Raw genomic sequence first — 6129 nt, forward strand, 5'->3', positions numbered from 1 at the left:
AGAAGGTCGTAGACGTTTACGACCAAAATATGCCTATTGTTTTGTTTTGGTCACTAGCAGCCTCCCCAGGCCATGTAGGCATCCGACGTGGCAATCTGATGTGGCACAAGAATCAGCCCGGTCCAATTTGGTGTTTATATGGGCCGAGCCCATTAATTCGGCCTTTTTAATATTTATTTTTCCTATTAATTTTTGCTAGCTACATGGGCTGGCCCAGCAATTCGGCCTTTTTATTTCTAGATGCAGCCTTTTACAGCGTATGATCTTTTATTTTTTGCCATTTTATTTTCCACTGTTTTACATTTGTCCCAAATATCATAATATCATACACTGGTCCCACACATCAGAAATTTCAAATGTACTCAAATTATTTTGATAAGTGGGTCGCATGAGTCATGTTTCCATTGCACACATTTTCAAATCACATGCATAATTACTATTTCATATGAAACAGAAATTGTAAATCTGAAATATACAACATTTCATTCAGATACAGAGAGAAGATACATGAAATTCTAGAGTTCACAATGCCGAGATAATCCAGCTATTATTACATAACTTGCTATATAAGAATGTCTTGGAGCTTCTTTGAACCTCTTTCATCTTGAATTTACGCAAAATATCTGCCAACATGAAAACAGAACAGCAAGGATAGGGTTAATAACAACAACACGTGATGGGGTGCTATTTAGTAGTAAGATCAAGTCTAGAAAGAAACATGCATGAAAATTAAGAAGAGCTAGAGCAAGTCTACATGAAAATTAAGAAGTGGTATTTAGTATGGATGCCCTCAAGTTTTCGTGCACGTCATGCCAAGTCAGCCAACACGTAGCATGCATATGGGACGTAAAATGATCAAATGAGGAAGGGCTGAAGCCAAACAGTGGTTCCTCCTTGCAATTATCATAGTTAGATAGCAGCGACCTAACTACAGTTCATGTTACAACAACACTAGTTCATGTGAGAAACACATAGGGTCCAAAGTACAAACCAAAATCAATCTCACTTGGGTAAACCAGGACATGACGAAACAAAATAATTCATTTTGGATTAAAAGAGGAATATGGTGTCCACCTTATACTACTACAACATCATCATCAGGATTAAAACAACACATTTATAGTCAAGAGTGCTGGATAAGACAAATATCAATTGAAACCAACTAGAGCAGGTGAGCCAGGGATAAGTAGCAGCAGGAAAATAATGGTACATTCACAACTTCAGTTCAGGTAAATATCAGCAATAGTATCATCGAGCACAGCAAAACAACAGCTTGACCCAAACTATACAGTCAGCCTCCTATACACCCAACCTACAGCAGTTGCGGCTACACCCTAACTACAGCAGCAGTTCTACCAGTAGCAACAGATCGAGTCGATTGTCTCACCTACAGCAGCTCACCAGGAGCCAAGTTGAGGAGGGCCGAGGCAGGAGCAGCTGGATGCAGGTCGCGGGCGTGGTAGGGGAAGGACACAGGCAGAAGGACGCAGGTTGTCCGAGGATCCCGTCGACGTTGTCGCCGTCTTGGTTTCCGGAGAGCTGTGGCCGTGGCTGTGTCCACATGCATGTATCCAGCCTACAGCCATCATACGTACATTCAGTTTATTCAGCATAATCCTACTATCATTTCCGAGCGAACTAGCCAGAGTTCTGTAGTGTAAATATGTATCTGAAAAACAAAGCGAGGGCATGGCCATATATATACCTCAGTGATGGCCTCAGCCTCACCAAGTCGCGCAGGTTTTGCATCAACTTAAGCCTGAGGCACAGGCCAGTCACCGTAGCCATACTGCAGTGCTACACAGTCAGGGTGAATGTTATCCTGCAAAGCAATTGTAAGGTGTGAACAATGATCCCCAAAAATTCAAGCTGGATGATAGTTCTTGACTTCTTGCATGAAACAAAACAGATTTCGTGCGAGCAGACTGTGTACACTGCAATGAGAATAATATAGGATGCTTCACTTGCAATAAGTAAATGCATCCTGAAGGTCGCAGTGAATCAGAGATTGGAACTGCAATTTGCAATGAATCAAAGATTGGGACTACAATTTCATCCCTAGCAAATATATGTTTCCTGATTAATATTCATTTCCAAATGCAGGAAACCATCCCGGTGACCCAGCTTGTCCGAGAGACTGCCGCTGTTATGCAGGAGTTCACATAATCTGGGTATGCTACTATACTTGGCACTTTCTATTTATTATACTACTAATGAGGTTACGAAATTGTTTAAATCAGTCACTTGTTATTCCTAAATTACTATTAGAACAATAAGTTGCTTGACAGTTTTACTGAAAGCTTCACAATGCCATTTGATGTAACTTGTTTTTGTTAACAAGAATCCAAATATGAAATATAACTTCAATGTCCGTTGATTTTGACACTGAATTGTGAAACACAACAATCATTTAGGTAATTGCAGAGAATCTGTGAATCAAGAATCAAGAAAACAATAATATACGAGTGTCACAGCAACATTAATATACGAGTGTTATAATGTTCACACAATCAAGAATCAACAATCATCTAACTTGTTTCTGTTAACTCTGTAGCAACATTAATATACAAGTGCCACAGCAACATCCTCCATCCAACTTGCAGTGAATCAAGAAAGTTGAATTACTTACTCTACTACTAACAGCAAGCCTCTACGCGTTAATAGTAAACAACTGGAATTAATTACTTACTCTTCTACTAACAGCAAGCCTCTACACTAAATTACTTACTCTATTACTATAGTAAACAACATGATTAACCGAAAAGGTTTCCATTAGTTTTAATTAAACTGAAACCCTTCGTAATTTTAATTGAATATTACAGATCAAGAAGAGAATCTGGAAATTTTTATTGAATTCAATTAAATTTGTGCTACTGCTGCTGTTATAAAACTACTGAAACTAATCATGCAACAATTAGCATGAGATATAAGCAGCCCTAAGCACCAAGATTACTACACCAAGTCAAATTTAAGCTACTGAAAAATGGTGGAAGATTCATGACAAGAATAACAGTAGCAAAAGCTTCATCTGCTAAAATACTGAAGCTTCATGTGCAAAATTACTCAAGCTTTATGTGCAAAATTAACAGTAGGTGCTGGAGCTATTCCAAAATTATCACAAAATTTAAGCTATCATCCTGTTGCAGAAATAAATTTAGTCCAGGCCCCCTTCATCCGCCAGGCTGCCGCCAAGCTCCAGCCCTCCAGCAGCGACCACAAGGGCCTCCTGTACGACATCATGAGAACAGTCAAGGACTGCAACATCCAGGTAACAACAAAGTTCAGGACAATAAAATAGATATTATGGTCACTTGATTGCAATGATTCTTCCTACTGTTGTCATCCTTAGAAGTGAAAGCTTTCTGCTAGCCATTCTGTTACTTCATAGTGTCATGGCATGTCAATATATTCAGTACAAACATATAGTAGTAGGTATGTAGGATAACCTCATGCTTGACAAGGGTTTCTTTGAATTTAATGGCTGACAGCCCCTAGCTTACTGAACCTAGTTGGTAACAAATTAACAAACACACAAGCAAGCACTTAACTTGACAGGAAGGAAGGAAGAAAAATGAAGGAGGGGAGATGGCATACCTCGTGTACAAGACCTGTACTGCAGCTCGTGCCCGGTCCTCTGCTACTGATGCGCCTTAATGGTGGCCAGCAAGAGGGCGCCCATGAAGGCGAGCTGAGCTCTCCCGTGCGTGTCATGGTTGCAGGCAGGAGGTCGTTCATGTGGGGGAGGGGATAGAACGCAAATCCTCCAGACGGGTGCTGGTGGTTGGCGATGGAGGAGGTCGTCGGGTGCCTCGTGCGTCCAGGCGACGACGGCAACCTTGGTGAGCCGCCATCACCAGCGTGCATGGACCAGCCTATGCCCATCAGCCGCGCGAGCGCGCTGGAGGTCGCAGCCAGATCGAGGGCTTGACGACGACATGTGTGAGGAAGAAAAACAAATCGGGCATGTGTGAGCAACATCCAGATCGAATCGAAAGGAGAAGAGAAGAGGGCGAGAGAAGACCTTGTTGACGAGTTCCATGGTGTCGAGCGCGCGTGACGAGGGCGCGGATCCGGAAGCAACGCGGCGGATCTGGCCGCCGCCTGACCTGCTGCTGCTCAACGGGTGGAGGTAGATGCGGATGGGCGCGCGGGACTGCTGCAGGGGGGAGGGGAGGAGAGCGAGGGAGTCGGGGGAGATGAGGACGACGAGGAGCCGCGGGGCGGGGCTAGGGTTTGGGGAGACGATGAGGATGGGGGTGGGCTGCAGCAGGTATGCGGCGAAGGTGAGGTGCGAGAGAAGGAGGGCGTGGGCGAGGCCATGAACGGCGGTTCTGGCTCTGTGGACGCTGTACGTGGAGGGAGTGGGGTGGGGCGGAGAAGAGGAGGGGGGAGTGAGGCCGGCGGCGAGGTGTGGTGACGGGAGGAAGGGGCCGGTGGACGAGGGGGACGAGGGCGATTGGATGTGGGGGAGAAGGGGGAGGCGGCGATGGAGAAGGGGGATCTGGGGGAGAAGGGGGAGGGCGTCCAGGAGCGCCGCGGCGTGCGGCGACGGCCATCAGGGTGGTTGGTGCGATCTTGGTGGAGGGGACGGGGAGGGGGCGGCGGCGGCGGCTAGGGTTTCGGCGAGCGGGTGCGGGTGCGGGATTGGAACGGTGGTGAGTTCGTGCGTGGGGTTTGGAACGGTGGTGAGTGGGTGCGTGGGGTCTGCGGGTACGGTGGGGAGTGGGGGCGTGGGTGAGAGGGTGAGGGGTGAGGGCTGCCGTTGGATTCCGGAGCATCCGACGGTGTCTGATGCATGATCCGCATGATAGGCTCGTAGACCAATCAAAACGCAGCAAGCAATTTGAAGACTTTATGACCATCTAAATTGGTCGAAATCAATTAGATTAAAGATAAATTTTTTCATGAAAACTTCCTTTTTCATTTTTTAAGTGCTTAAAATGAGTATTTTTTAAAGGATCAACCAAATATTTTTCAAATGATACCATATTTTGCACAAAGTTTGCATTTTGGATTGGCAAACAATATTGACAGAGAGTTTTTATTTTCTTTGCACGAAAAATCAATTTTCCATTTTTTGAGTGCCCAAAATGAGTTTTTTGTGAAGGACCTACCATATATTTTTTGCAAAATTGGACCAAATCATTTTTATAAAATACTAGGCCATATTTAATGCACAATTGATCAAATGGTTGGGTGTCAAAAGTTTTGATCCACCTCTCGTGAAAAAAACAAATTTCCGCAGATTCAGCTGGAAGCGGGTCAAATTTGAACTGCGGCTGCCTCATAGTTTATTTTTATTTTTTCCAAAATCATTTCTAGGTACATAAGTTACCTACTAATAAAGCAAGGTGCGTTTCTCCAATTTTTTTCATCCGTTCACCACTAAAATATTTTTTGGTTCTATTCGAGGTGGTACTAAACTTTTGTACTCCGTCTGTTACCAAAGGAAAAACGATTTATGGAGAACTTCGTACGTGGGCCGCGCACCCTATGGCCCAGTAAAGTCAGTCCTTTTTTCCTGCCCAGGCAGCAATAAAAACAAGTCTATTTTCCGCTCAATGCGGCATATAGTTTTAGCTACGCACAGGGCGACCAAGACACGGCGGCCCATTTTCGTTTGTGTTTTGTTTCAAATTTTCTTTTTCTGTTTCTTTCTCCTTTTATTTCCTGTTTGTTTTATTTTTCCCATTGCAAGTATACTTTTAATTGTTTTCTGAAATGTCACAATTTTCAAAAAATGTTTGCAGTTTCAACTTTTATTCACAATTTCGTAAAAAGTTACGAATTACAAAAATGTGTTCCTATTTTAAAAAATGTTTCTATTTTTTGTCGTGCCAAAATATGTTCAAAATTTAAAAAATATTCCCTTTTTTGGTAAAATGTTCGTATTTTTCAAAAAAATTCAAGATTTAAAAAAATGCTTTTAAAAATGTTCCAAATTCGAAAAATATTCTTGATTTACATATAGGTTTGAAAATTGAAAAGAATGTTTGCATGAAAGAAACACATTTTCTAAAATTCTTTTGCATGTTTAACACATCTTCCCATTTAAAAAAATTGTTCACAACGTAAAAACATTCATATTTTTATAAGAATGTTCATGTATTTAAGAATTGTATGCGAATT

The 6129-nt window shown here is 42.7% G+C and overlaps 1 long non-coding RNA gene across 1 annotated transcript; it reads right to left on the reverse strand.

Moving 5' to 3' along the window:
* Window positions 1-413: 413 nt before the first annotated feature.
* Window positions 414-4691, reverse strand: LOC109745284 (uncharacterized). The gene is made up of 5 exons (XR_005769484.3): window positions 4022-4691; window positions 3595-3923; window positions 1706-3226; window positions 1388-1576; window positions 414-623 (listed from the first exon to the last, which is right to left on the reverse strand). It is a non-coding gene; the product is annotated as an uncharacterized lncRNA (long non-coding RNA).
* Between the last annotated feature and the right edge of the window lie 1438 nt (window positions 4692-6129).

This window comes from Aegilops tauschii, chromosome 2 (assembly GCF_002575655.3).
Source record: "Aegilops tauschii subsp. strangulata cultivar AL8/78 chromosome 2, Aet v6.0, whole genome shotgun sequence".
Taxonomy (NCBI): domain Eukaryota; kingdom Viridiplantae; phylum Streptophyta; class Magnoliopsida; order Poales; family Poaceae; genus Aegilops; species Aegilops tauschii.